The sequence below is a fragment of the Zootoca vivipara genome, chromosome 15 (assembly GCF_965207765.1).
Source record: "Zootoca vivipara chromosome 15, rZooViv2.hap1.1, whole genome shotgun sequence".
Taxonomy (NCBI): Eukaryota; Metazoa; Chordata; class Lepidosauria; order Squamata; family Lacertidae; genus Zootoca; species Zootoca vivipara.
The window spans coordinates 38,083,122-38,097,823 of record NC_142598.1 but is presented as its reverse complement, the minus strand read 5'-3'; positions in this window follow the sequence as shown (position 1 = coordinate 38,097,823).

The window sequence follows — 14,702 nt, the reverse complement described above, 5'->3', positions numbered from 1 at the left end:
CAGAAACGTTTTTTAAAAATAAAAATTAAAGTTTTCCAATGGGGCGTTTGCTTGGTTTTAAATTATTGCTTGAGTGTTGATTATTTTAATTGCTCATTAGGAGGCTTATCTGCTAAACAAACTAAACGATTGTCTTTGAGGCTGGTATCCTGGGTCTCCCAATTAAAAGTAATCAGAGCATAGGACCCCTGCTGAGGCAGAACAAAGGGGGAGGGAAAGTAGCATCTTCAGAAGCATACTGTGTAATGAAACCTAACCAGCTGTTTTCACTGCTCTTGGACATCAACATTTTAACAGTGTCTGGAAAAAAAAGATTCCTTCAGTCAAGAAAGCAGGGGACTGCTACATTTTTCTTATTTATTTACAATATCTCTATTTTGTTCATTAGGCTAAAGTTTTCATAACGTATCTCACAGAGAGATTAAAAAAACTTAAGAAGAAAACAACATATGCCTCCAGGAAAATGCTTCTGAAGAAAACATCTTAAGCTATAAATGTTCGGCTCGGTGTGAATATACAGTAACTGCAAAGCACAATCCAGGTGGATTTAGGCTGCAATCCTTTACCTGCTTACCCAAGCGTAAGTCTGCTTCTGAGTAGACATGCCCTCTTGAGAATTTGCAAGCCCCACTGACTCTGTAGGAGATATTTAGGCAAGGGGTTTAGGCCTTTGGGTTGCAATCTTGTACACACTTATGTGGGAGCAAGTCTAGGGTCATTTTGGACTCACAGCTGTCCATGGAGGCGCAGATCAGTTCTGTGTCCAGGGCAGCTGTCTACTAGCTCCATCTGGTACGCAGGCTGAGACCCTACCTGCCCGCGAACTGTCTCGCCAGAGTGGTCCATGCTCTGGTTATCTTCCACTTGGACTACTGCAATGCACTCTACGTGGGACTACCTTTGAAGGTGACCCGGAAACTATAACTAATCCAGACTGTGACAGCAAGACTGGTGACTGGGAGTCGCTGCCAGGACCATATAACACCGGTCCTAAAAGATATTCATTGGCTCCCAGTACGCTTCTGAGCACAATTCAAAGTGTTGATGCTGACCTTTTGAAGCCCTAAACGGCCTCGGCCCAGTATACCTGAAGGAATGTCTCCATCCCCATTGTTCAGCCTGGACACTGAGGTCCAGCACCGAGGGTCTTCTGGCGGCTCCCTCACTGGTGAGAGCCAGTTTGGTGTAGTGGTTAAGAACGGTAGACTCATAATCTGGGGAGCCGGGTTCACGTCTCTGCCCCTCCACATGCAGCTGCTGGGTGACCTTGGGCTAGTCACACTTCTTTGAAGTCTTTCAGCCCCACTCACCTCACAGAGTGTTTGTTGTGGGGGAGGAAGGGAAAGGAGAATGTTAGCTGCTTTGAGACTCCTTCAGGTAGTGATAAAGTGGGATATCAAATCCAAACTCCTCCTCCTCCTCCCCTCCTCCTCCTCCTCCTCCTCCTCCTCCTCCTCCTCCTCTTCTTCTTCTTCTTCTTCTTCTTCTTCTTCTTCTTCTTCTTCTTCTTCTTCTTCTTCTTCTTCTTCTTCTTCTTCTTCTTCTTCTTCTTCTTCTCCTCCTCCTCCTCCTCCTCCTCCTCCTCCTCCTCCTCCTCCTCCTCCTCTTCACCACTGCGAGAAGTGACATTACAGGGAACCAGGCAGAGGAGAGGGCCTTCTTGGTAGTGGCACATGCTCTGTGGTACACCCTCCCATCAGATGTCAAGGAAATAAACAACTATTTGATTTTTAGAAGACATCTGAAGGCAGCCCTTTACTGGGAAAATTTATATGTTTATGTTTTACGATTTTTTTATATGCTGTAAGCCGTCCAGAATGGCTGGGGCAACCCAGCCAGATAGGCAGGGTATTACTATTATTATTGTTGTTAAACAGACCATTAATTATAATAATGTGTTTCAGCTGCTTTTAATATTGTGTTTTAATTTTAATTGTTATAACCTGGCCTGGGAACCTTAGGGTGAAAGGCAAGTTAATAATAATAATAATAATAATAGTAATAATAATAGCAACAATAATAGCAACAGCAGCAACAACAAAACAACAACAAATTACAGCAATAATTAATAACTATGATTTCTGGGCAAGCCCAATAGGTGTGGAGTAGCTTTTGCAAGAGAATGTCCCAGAGGAGCCTATCTACTAGTAGCAAATTCATTTTCTTATGTAGCCAAAACTGCCGGCCATGCGCAAGAAGGGGGTATAAGCAGGCTTTGTGGGGAACTCCAGTGTTTGCAGAAGTCTGAACAAGCAAATTTAGGGGGGGGGATATTTCGTGGGTGGCAGAAGAACTCACTGAGAATTGAATGCTCAGGATGGCATAGAGTGCTGTCTGACCAAGGGCGATTAAATTTGGAAAAGGAGATGACTATCTGGCTGGTTGGCTACATCCCTGTCCCAGAGCCCTCCACGCAACAACAGTTTGTTGCAGGTTCCCACCCCCTGTGCCCTAAAAGCAATGGAGCAAATAACTATGCGTTTTTCTTCTTCAAACGATGCACCTTTAAAATAATGTGATTTGCTGATGGTTTTTGAAAGCCGTATAGCCAGGGCCGGATTTAGGTTTGATGAGGCCCTCAGCTACTGAAGGTAATGGGGCCCTTGATATGTCTAGATGTCCTTTGTCAACAACAAATTGCCACTGTTTTTTGTGTTGAATGGTAATTTAGGGTATCTAAAGCCATTTGCACATAACAAAATACGTATTTTATCAAATTAATTGTTGAACTTGAAATACAATTAAGAAGTATATTAATAGTGAAATAATTATTAAGCTCTAACTTAAAATGCTTGGGGGCCCATCATAGAAGCCTACACAACACAAAACGCTGTTGCTGTATGTAGGTTTTATTTTTTTATCTTCCATTTTATCTTCTAGTTGTTTTTCCTTTAAAATTTTTTGGGGGCCCCCAAGATTGCGGGGCCCTAAGCTATAGCTTCTTTAACAGGCACCCCCAAACTGCGGCCCCCCAGATGTTTTGGCCTACAACTCCATCCCTAGCTAACAGGGACCAGTGGTCGGGGAAGATGGGAATTGTAGTCCAAAACAGCTGGAGGGCCGAAGTTTGGGGGTGCCTGTTCTTTAACTTATATGTAGATTTGGCACTGCCTATAGCCACTGAACCTTCCAGGCTTAGCATGGGATGCCTGACTAGATAGAGGACCTCCAATTCAGCGATTTGTCATGGAGATCTAGCCGAGGTAAGTAACCTGACTTCTTTCCTTGACTCAGACAACCCTCGAATCGATAAATCCAATTTGTCACAGCCCATCAATTATTGGCTTCTTCCCCAACAGTAGCAACCGGGATATGGACACCTGCGTTCCAGGAAGGGCCTGAGACCATCAAGTCATTTCACAGGTATTAGCTGGCTTTTGATTCCAACATTTTCTTGATCGCTCCCAAACAGGATTAAATTAGAAACAGGGAGCTGGATGTAAAACCCATGGCCCATTGCGAATCCTTTACCCATTTACTTCCCAAGGCACTTGAATGCAATTTAATTTGCAACATCTTTGGCCTCGCCATTCTGACAAAACTAATATCGCCCTCGTGTTTCTGGGCTTCCCTTCCAAAAGCTTTCATGGAGAAAATAGCCACTTGCCTATTCAGTTATCCCGAATAACACATTGACATCAAGGTTTTAAGGATATTTCATCCCTAATCAGGATGGGCATTATCTTTAGTTGTGTTTCAGATGCCGATCCTGATTAGCGATTTCCAAGATAATTTTCTGCATTTCCCAGGATTTTAGGGGGCAGTGAAGCCATGATAGTTGGTATAAAACCAATATGTTTTTGATGCAAATATTTCTTCAGTCCTTCTTCTAGAATTTCAGCCTGCTAGCTTCCTTGGCTGTTCATCCTAGAAAAAGTGAAATGATAGCCAAGTACTAATTAAATAGATATTCTATTTACCAAGTGCTTTCAGACATCTAAATAAAGGTCAAGGATAACCGCTGTTAAGCAAGGGGTGTGTTTTAATGGTTCTGAGGCCATAGTATAAATGACTGCTATAGATTGTCTGTCTGGTGCTGTTTTTCTGATCTGTGCTGATCTAAGAGGATAATAATAATAATAATAATAATAATAATAATAATAATAATAATAAATTTTTATTTATACCCCGCCCTCCCCAGTCAAAAACCGGGCTCAGGGCGGCTGACACCAACAGAACCACAATAAAACATAAAAACAATTAATTAAAATACAGATTAAAATACAGTATTAAAATTTAAAGTGCAGCCTCATTTCAAGTAGGCCATAAGTGGCTGACACCAACAGAACCACATTAGAGGCTTCCGGTCCGTCGCGCTGGTGAAGTTGGACGCAGGGACTTCGTGCTCCGAAGTCCCTGGCTTCGTGGAGGGGGGGGAAGTCCGCAGAGCGAGCGGACTCCCCGAAAAAACACCGGGTAGAGAGTCCCGGTGACATAGTGCCCAGCTGTTTGCTCCGGACGCGAATCCTCTGCTGCCCGAGAGCTCAGTAGAGCAATCGAGAGCCAGCGGAGTGGAGTCGCGGGAGCCATTTTTGGGTTTCATCTTACCTCCTTGAAGTGAAGCTCCGAGTCCTCAGCCTGCAAGCGGCGGATTCTTCCAAGGAAATAAAAGACTTCTTCAAAGTAAGTCAAATCTCCATTCGGATCTTAAAAACTTTAAATTTGAAGATAGGAAGAGATTCTAAAGTAACGGAAGCCGATCTCTTCCAAATGGACAATCGGGAGGCGCATTAAATATTCCCAAGCCGAAAAGGGAAAACTTCTTTCAAGATTGCGGACCCGAGAGAAAGAAAGACTTTTCCAAACCTCCCCAGCCCCCGGTGTCGTTGCTCCTTGAGGTTCAGCAGCAACAAGGGGGAGGACGCTTTGACAGCTGTCAAAAGCTGTCAAATTGCTAAAGGACTAAGAAAGACGATTTTATTCCTGTGAATTGGAAAAATTGATTCAAAAGGTTTTAAAAGGATTTAAGTGGATTGTAAATTTGAAATCTGATGAGGTTAAAGACAAAGGATAAGAACAGCCAAGATGGAGCCGACAACGTGGTAGAGAGGAATTTTCCAGTACCCTTTGGCCCTTATCTCTAGTCTGCCTGTGGTTAAGTGAGTTATGAAAACAAAGTTCTCTCGAGCTTTCCAGGAGGCTGTGCGGAGCTACCTACAAATATGGGAAGATATTTACAAGGAAAGGCAATGTTTGAATCCAACAGAAAAGGAGAATGAGGTGCAAGAGCAAGATTTAGAGGACAATTTTGAATACGAGACTGTGTGTGAGAAGCAACAACTTGAGGACAATTTGGAGACTGATTTAGACCAAAAAAAATATGTGTTGGATGATGAAAAACAAAGATCTGAACAAGGAGACGAGGCCGACAAGGAGAAGCAAAGTGAAGAGAAGATTGATGGAAGTGAAATTCCTGGAGAGACTGAAATGTTGAATGGTGTTAGTGAAGGGAGGGAAAGGCAGAAAGAGGGGGGAGCAAAGGCCTGGAAGTGGAAGTGGGATAGAATTGGTGTGGGGTAAAAATTTTAGTTTAAGGTATACTTTTGGCTTATGAATAACGTTGTCGGAGTCTTGGCCTGTTAAAGGATATGCTGATCCAATTGGGAGGGGGGACATTGGGGGGGGGAAGGAGAGATTTTTTAAAAGTTTAGGGTTAAGAGTTTTCTGGAGGGAGTAGAAGAATGGCTGAGGAAATATGCTTAGAGGTTTTTTTTTTTTTGGTAACTTTGGTGACCAGAAGTTGTTTGGGTGGAGAACTGCTTGTCTCCCTCTCCTTACTCTTGGTACCCAGTGGCAGGGGGTGCTTTGGGGAGAGAGGGAGGGGTGGAGGGAAACCCAGACACAAAAATGGAACCTTTTGACTGCTGGGCCCCTCGGGCTGCCCCGGTGGCAGGGGGGGGACTCAGGGGGGGACAGCATGAAGAAGGAGGAGGATTGTGTTAATATTGTAAGAATAAGATTTTGTATTGGAGTAGAAAACCCGCCATAATTATGTAATGAAGTTGGGAAATCCAGGAGGAGGAGAGTCGTGGAAGCCACTAATATTTTTTTTTCCCCTCTTTTTTCTCCCTTTTTATATTTTTTTCCTTTTCCTTTTTATTTTCCCCCCTTTTTTTTCAATATAGCGAAGAAATAGCTGGGGGACAAGCCAAACCCCAGAGATCCTTCGTCTTTATCCTCTCAGTGGCAGGGGGGGGGATGAGGGGGGAGGAAGGAGGGGGGAGGTCAAACCCAGCTTGGAATGGACCCCTTTGTTTCCCAATGCCCATGGGTCTCACTGGTGGCAGAAGGGGGCCTGTGGGTAGAGGGAAAATGAAGGGACAGAGTTTATGTTGTATGCTTTGTATGTGTTCTTTTTATAAAATTAATAAAAACTATTATAAAAAAAACAGAACCACAATAAAACATAAAAACAATTAATTAAAATACAGATTAAAATACAGTATTAAAATTTAAAGTGCAGCCTCATTTCAAGTAGGCCATAAATCCAAGCCATGAGGGAGAGAAACACAGGGGTCAGGCTGAGTCTAACCCAAAGGCCAGGTGGAACAGCTCTGTCTTGCAGGCCCTGCGGAAAGATGACAAATCCCGCAGGGCCCTGGTCTCCTGGGAAAGAGCGTTCCACCAGGTTGGGGCCAGTACTGAAAAGGCCCTGGCTCTAGTAGAGGCCAATCTAGCCATTTTATGACTCGGGATCTCCAGAATATTATTATTTGTGGACCTTAAGGTCCTCCGCGGGGCATACCAGGAGAGACGGTCCCGTAGGTACGAGGGTCCCAAGTCGCATAGGGCTTTAAAGGTCAAAACCAGCACCTTAAACCTGATCCTGTACTCCACCGGGAGCCAGTGCAGCTGGTAAAGCACTGGATGAATGTGATCCCGTGGCCGGGACCCTGTAAGGAGCCTCGCCGCGGCATTCTGCACCCGCTGGAGTTTCTGGGTCAGCTTTAAGGGCAACCCTGCGTAGAGCGAGTTACAATAGTCAAGCCTGGAGGTGATCGTCGCATGGATCACTGTGGCCAGATCGGGGCGAGAGAGGTAAGGGACCAACTGCTTGATGCGGCGGAGATGGAAAAATGCCACCTTTGCTGTGGATGCAACCTGCGCCTCCATGGAAAGGGAGGCGTCAAAGGTTACACCCAAACTCTTGACAGAAGGCGCTGGTACCAATTGAGCCCCTGCAAAAGATGGGAGTTGGCCCCCCAACCCCATGTCGCCCCGACCTAGCCAGAGGACCTCTGTCTTCGAAGGATTTAACTTCAGTCGGCTCCCACGTAGCCATCCAGCCACAGCTTCCAAGCACCTGGTGAGTGTGTCCGGGGCCGAGGCAGGGCAGCCGTCCATCAACAGATAGATCTGGGTGTCATCAGCACATTGATGACAACCCAGCCCAAAACTCCGGACAATCTGGGCAAGGGGGCGCATAAAGATATTAAAAAGCATTGGGGAAAGGATTGCGCCTTGCGGGACTCCACACACCAAGGGGTGCCGCGGCGACAACTCCCTCCCTAGGGCCACTCGCAGTCCCCGACCTGAGATGAAGGAACGCAGCCATTGTTGGACTGTGCCCTGAATCCCCACGTCGGCAAGGCGGTGGTCTAAAAGTTCATGATCGACCATATCGAAGGCTGCTGACAGATCTAAAAGGATCAGCAGTCCCGACCCACCTCGATCCAGCTGTCTACGGAGATCATCTGTTAAGGCGACCAGAGCTGTCTCGGTCCCATGACCAGGGCGAAAGCCGGACTGAAATGGATCTAGAGCCGATGTTTCATCCAGAAACCTACCAAGCTGTTCGGCAACCACTCTCTCAATTATCTTACCCAGGTACGGAAGATTCGAAACCGGGCGATAATTGGATAGATGTAAAGGATCTAGAGATGTTTTCTTTAAGAGTGGACGCACCACTGCCTCCTTCAACTCCTCTGGGAAAGTCCCTGTGCCCAGGGACAAGTTGATGATCTCACCCAGGGGGGCCCGTACCTCATCTGGACACGCTCTAATTTGCCAAGACGGGCAAGGATTCCAAACCTATTCATTGATACGCTGATGATTATTAATGATCTCAACGTTATTGACCGGTATTCCATCAAGCATGGCTCTTACTTAATTTAAGTAGCATAAAGATGAAAGATTTATTTATACTAATCTTTTCGCATGTCAATAATCATGTGTCTATCTAAGAAGGATATATCAAGTAACTTAGTTCAACCAACTGCTTTTCTTAATTAATAGATCTGAATATAAATTAATCCGAGTAGACAGAACCTATGATGGATTCACATCTTTACTTTGTGAATGCAAAGTCTCCATCGGTTAATTGCACAACTGGACAGCTGCATCTAAAACCCAGTTCTTGTTTATTTTGCCAAAAATACTTGCCCAGGAGGGGTGCGTGTGTGTGTAGGAAAAGAGATAGGGGGAGAGAAGAAACAGCAACAGCAGCAGCAGCAACAACAACAACAACAGCAACAACAACAACATTAATAATAATAATAATAATAGTGTGTGTGTGTGTGTGAACTGGACACAATATTCCAGGTGAGGTTGAAGGGATAGCCTCTGGACAAGTGTGGGAGGTCCCTTGATCATTGACCATTGGCCAGAGGAACTCCATTTTGTATATTCAATTCTAAATCTCTCTGTCTCTGATAGAAAGTAAACCAGACAGCACTTTGCACCCAACTGCAAGAGAAAGTTAGCTTAACCACAAGATGTTCTGTTCCATCAGACTATAGAGGATGTAGCCCGCCACAAAACCGCAAGTTCTAAGTAGGGCACAACCACAATTGTGCCTGTAAAATTCCAGATAGACATGTGTATGAAGGTACCAGGTACATAACGCCACTTAGTGGAGTTAGGTAAATGACTTTGCATCTTGGGGTGCTCTCTCTTGATTGGTGGATGAAGTACTGCAGAAAGGCTGATCTTCACTCTGTCAAAAAGGTATAAAAGCTCTCTGTACATGGACAAGGGTCGGGCAGAATGAGGAATGGTTTTTTCCCTGCTGCTCCATATTGTTTTGTCCGACAAACCAATAAAATCTGTTAAACTGCCTGAGATTTCGTCTGGTCAATTTGGGAAGCCAATCATCCGCCTAACAAGGTCTGACCAGTGGTACTATTACTTCCCTTGATCTAGATCAGGCATCCCCAAACTTCGGCCCTCCAGATGTTTTGGACTACAATTCCCATCTTCCCCGACCACTGGTCCTGTTAGCTAGGGATCATGGGAGTTGTAGGCCAAAACATCTGGAGGGCCGCAGTTTGGGGATGCCTGATCTAGATGATATACTCCTATTGATGCAGCCCAAAATTGCATTGGCTTTTTTGGCTGCTGCACCACACTGTTGACTCATGTCAAGTCTGTGGTCTACCAAGACTCCTAGATCCTTTTCACATGCACTGCTCTCAAGCCAGGTGTCACCCATCCTGTATTTGTGCCTTTCAATTTTTTTTGCCCAAGTGTAGTACTTTACATTTCTCCCTGTTAAAATTCATCTTGTTTGCTTTGCCCCAGTTCTCTAATCTGTCAAGGTCATTTTGAAGTGTGATCCTGTCCTCTGGGGGCATTAGCCACCCCTCCCAATTTGGTGTCGTCTGCAAACTTGCTCAGGATGCCCTCAAGCCCACCATCCATCCTAGCAAGCCACAGGATAGATCTGGTTCTTGAAAACCAGGCTAAAACATACAAGCAATGCTTCCGAAAGATTCTTTGGGTTCAGAATCAGGGTCAGTAAGATTCAGGTGGGTAGCCGTGTCGGTCTGACGCAGTCGAAATAAATAATAATAATAAAAAATTGTCCAGTAGCACCTTAGAGACCGACTAAGTTTGTTCTTGGTATAAGCTTTTGTGTGCATGCACACTTCTTCAGATATCAGTAAGGTAAAGTAAAGGTAAAAGTTAAGGGACCCCTGGACAGTTAAGTCCAGTCAGAGGCAACTATGTGGTTGCGGCGCTCATCTCGCTTTCAGGCCGAGGGAGCCTGCGTTTGTCCACAGACAGCTTTTCCAGGTCATGTGGCCAGCATGATTAAACTGCTTCTGGCGCAATGGAACACCGAGACGGAAACCAGAGCGCACGGAAACACCGTTTACCTTCCTGCCGCAGCAGTACCTATTTATCTACTTGCACTGCTGTGCTTTCGAACTGCTAGGTTGGCAGAGGGGCTGGGACAGAGCAATGGGAGCTCACCGTAGCAGCTGGCAAGGTAGGGGTGCTCACCTGAACTCCTGTCTGCAGCATCGTAGTGGCGGACGGGGAGGAGGAGGAGGACCGCCTCCTTCCAGGTATGCCACAGCCCTGTCAACTGCTACTTTTTTGGGTCACCTCATTATGTTTGTAGGTATATACGGTAGTACTAAGGTAGAATCACAGGGCTGGAAGGGACTCGGAAATCCTCTAGTCCAACCTTCTGCCAATGCTCACTGCTGCAGCAGCATTCCTGATAGATGGTCAACCAGCCTCTAATTAAAAACCTCCCACAAGAGTCAGCCTTCCACTTCCTGAGGCAGTCTGTTCCACTGGTGAACAGCTTGTACCACTAGAAGTTTTGAAGTATGCAAATAAAGTGTAGGTGATGATGATGATGATGATAATTTTATTATTTATAACCCGTCCATCTGACTGGGTTGCCCCAGCTCCTCTGGGCAGCTCCTAACACGTATAAAAACACAATAAAACACCAAACATTAAAAACTTCCCAGTACATGGCTGCCTTCAGATTTCTTCTAAAAATTGTGTAGTTCCTTATGTCCTTGGCATCTGATGGGAGGGCGTTCCACAGGGCGGGTGCCACCACCGAGAAGACCACCTGTCTGGTTCCCTGTAGCTTCACGTCTCACAGGGAGGGAACAGCCATAGTAGTAGTAGTAGTAGTAATAATAATAATAATAATAATAATAATAATAATAATAATAATAATTTACTACTTTCCCCAGCCACTCTTAGCGGCTTCCAACAAGACATTAAAAATACATTAAAACACCAGTCATTAAAAACTTCCCTAAACAGGGCTGCCTTCAGATGTCTTCTAAATGTCAGATAGTTGTTTATTTCCTTGACATCTGATGCAAAAATGGCGTCCCTCCTCCAGTCTGCTGACTTGTCCACAAAGTTAAATACACACAGGCCTGGCTGTTATTAATTTCTGAAGCAATTTCAAGAGCCGCGGATTTTAATGTCAGAGATAATCACACAAATCTCTCCCCTTGGAATCAAGGGAATCTGAAAGGACTAGATTTTGGGAGGATTATAGCCAAGCCTTGCAGACGTGTGCCCAAGGTGGATTACAAATGCAAAGATCCATGCCTACTTTGGCATAATCCTCACCGGTTTCAATATTGTGATGCTTGATCACAGGGATGGCTAACATGTGACCATCTCGATGTTGTTGAACTCCAGCTCCCATCCATTTCAACCAGGGAAGACAGTAAGAGTTCTGGTCCAGCGACTTTGGGGCCAAAGGTTAGCTGCTCCTTTAAAAAAATTATTTTATTTATGATCACAAGCTTTCTGTGGCTTTTATTTCTTTTACTATGATATTGTTGTACCATTGCCATATTGCAAATTTTTATTTTGCTTCAAAACGAAAGATGCTTTGATTTTATCTGTACGTTAAACATGTATACAAGTTGAATTTCAACAACAAAAATGCTGATCCAATGACTGAAAGGTCATTTAATTAAAACGGTTTTATTTAGGGCACTTCTGGCACTGTATTTACAGGATGCTTTGAGATTTTTTTTTTTGTTAGAAAGGCATCTAACAAATAAGCATTTCAAGCTTTTCCATAAAAATTCCCAAGGTGACCAAAAATTGGTAAAATTCAGAATAAAAAGGTAACGTCACGAACAATATAAAGCCATCTTAAAATCAAATGAGGATCTGAAAATAGCACGTTAGGATTCCGCTGCACAGATGCTAGTCCAGGAATTCAGTTATGTACTGTATATTCCTGCGTATAAGGGGGGGATCTGGGGGGGAGGGAGGGATGGAAGGAAACCCAAGTACAAAATAGACCTCCCTTGGATGGACGCACCTCATGGGTGCCTCTCGTGGCAGGAGGGGGCTTGTGGGGAGGCGGCACGAAGAAGGAGGGAAATAATGTTGATTTTTAAGAATAAGAATCAGAATTAAGAAAAGAAACCCGCCATAATTATATTAAGGAACTATGAAAATCAGGAAGAAGGGATCTGAGGAAGTCACAAATACAATGTTTAACAAAGTAAGAAATTGATATTCTTAATTGTTTGTCTGTTTGTCTATTATGCTGGAGGATTATATATAAATAGTTGGGGGGTTCCTTATCCCAATATCTCCTTTTGCTCGGGGCCTCCTGGTGGTGGTGGTGGGGTTCCAGGAGCTGAGGAGAGGGGGGTGAGGACAACCCCAGCTTCAAAATGGACTACCTTCGACTCTCAACACCTGCAGGATCCACTTGTGGCAGAAGGGGATTTGTGGGGGGAGGGAGTGAAGGTGGATAGAAATGTTCTTTTATGTTTTGTCTTTTTGTGTTATTATATAAAACTAATAAAATTATTTTTTTTAAAAAAATGTATATTCCTGCGTATAAGACTACTTTTTAACCCAGAAAATCTTCTCAAAAGTTGGGGGTCATCTTATACGCCGGGTCGTATTTCTTATTACTGCAAATCTTGAAGCCTGGGATGCTCAAATATATCCTGTTACCCTCTGCTGATAGCTCAGAAGGTGCTACAAAAATGATTTATTTTAGAATATGCACTCTTTGTCCATTGGACTCAGCTTCACATTAGTATTATAAGCCTAATTGCCCCTCTCCTAACAATTTCCCTCTTCCCCTCTTTTTCTCTTTGCACCCATGAGAACTGATGCCCAATAAAGACTTGTCTCCAACCAAGTTCCTCCAGCTGAGGTTTGTGCTGTAGCATGCTTTTTCCACAGAGAGGCATCGGTGTATCTTTGTTTCGTTGCATGTCAGCCACCAGTGTGCGAAAGAGCGAAGTAAGAATAATAATAATAAAATAATCTGTTAGAAATTAATTTCTCCTGTAGAACTGTGGCATGCCATGGCCTCTGTCTAATAAGATATGAAGGTAGGGTTTTCTTTAAAAACAAACGAACAAACCCTTCACAGGAATTACTTTTTAAAGCAATAATTTTAATAGCCATTTCCAGTCGCACTTTGAGCATTATCTTTAATGCCATACACTCCAACATTTCTCCGATGAAAATAGGGATGTCCCTTTCCATAATGATAATTTTACTATTTATACCCCACACATCTTACGGGGTTGCCCCAGCCACTCTGGGCAGCTTCCAACATGTATAAAAACATAAAAAAACATTAAACATTAAAAAACCCCTTCCCTATACAGGATTGCCTTCAGACGGCTTGGGGGTTGGATAACACCATGTTGTTGTTTAGTCGTTCAGTCGTGTCCGATTCTTCGTGACCCCATGGACCAGAGCACACCAGGCACTCCTGTCTTCCACTGCCTCCCGCAGTTTTGTCAAACTCATGTTCGTCGCTTCGAGAACACTGTCCAACCATCTCATCCTCTGTCGTCCCCTTCTCCTTGTGACCTCAATCTTTCCCAACATCAGGGTCTTTTCCAGGGAGTCTTCTCTTCTCATGAGGTGGCCAAAGTATTGGAGCCTCAGCTTCACGATCTGTCCTTCCAGTGAGCACTCAGGGCTGATTTCCTTCAGAATGGATAGGTTTGATCTTCTTGCAGTCCATGGGACTCTCAAGAGTCTCCTCCAGCACCATAATTCAAAAGCATCAATTCTTCGGCGATCAGCCTTCTTTATGGTCCAGCTCTCACTTCCATACATCACTACTGGGAAAACCATAGCTTTAACTATACGTACCTTTGTCAGCAAAGTGGTGTCCATACCCTCCAACATTTCTCCAATGAAAATAGGGACGTCCTAAGGACATTCCGACATTCCGGGATAAATCAGAAAGCAGGAAGGCTTCTCTAGATCCAGAGACTGCCCCTGGAAAATAGAGACACTTGGAGAGTCTGTAATATTATTCACTTGATGATTGATTGTCAGCATGTGTAGGGGGTTGGATATTTGGAAGGTCTAAAACTATGTGTACATGAACACAAACATAGGGCTTGTACCTGCAAACGCACCCTCCTACTCACTTGAGTCTATTTGTGTTAAATGTGCCCTTAAATGACTCCACAACTGCATAACAATCTGATCTGATTTCAGAGGGGATAGGGAACTAGGGCAGGTGTGGGGGATTTTGAAACCTCCCAGATGTGGTTGGGCTCCAGCTCCGATTAGCCCCAGTTAACATGCTCAACAGTCAGGCAGGGCCTCAAATTCCCCATTCCTGGACCACATGGCTGGGCTGCGGTCTTGCTTTGTTTGAAACTGTGCTGCCTGAAGTCTTTTAATCTGGTCTATGTCGGGAGTCTTAAAACACAGTACAGTATAACACTATCATGCAGTCCCATCATGCCATTTGGAATGGCTCAGACTGGCACCCCAGTGTTACAGGAACGCACGGCCAGACCCCATCGTAGTTGGACCAGTCCCAATACCGCAGACACAAAGACCCTCCAAGTGTCCCTATTTTCCAGGAACAGTCCTGGATTTACAGAAGTGGTTGAAAAAGAAAAATGTACACCATGATTCCAAATTAGTCTTTGCTGGAACGGAAATGAATCCTGTTTAAAAAAAAAGACAAAAGAAAAGCAACA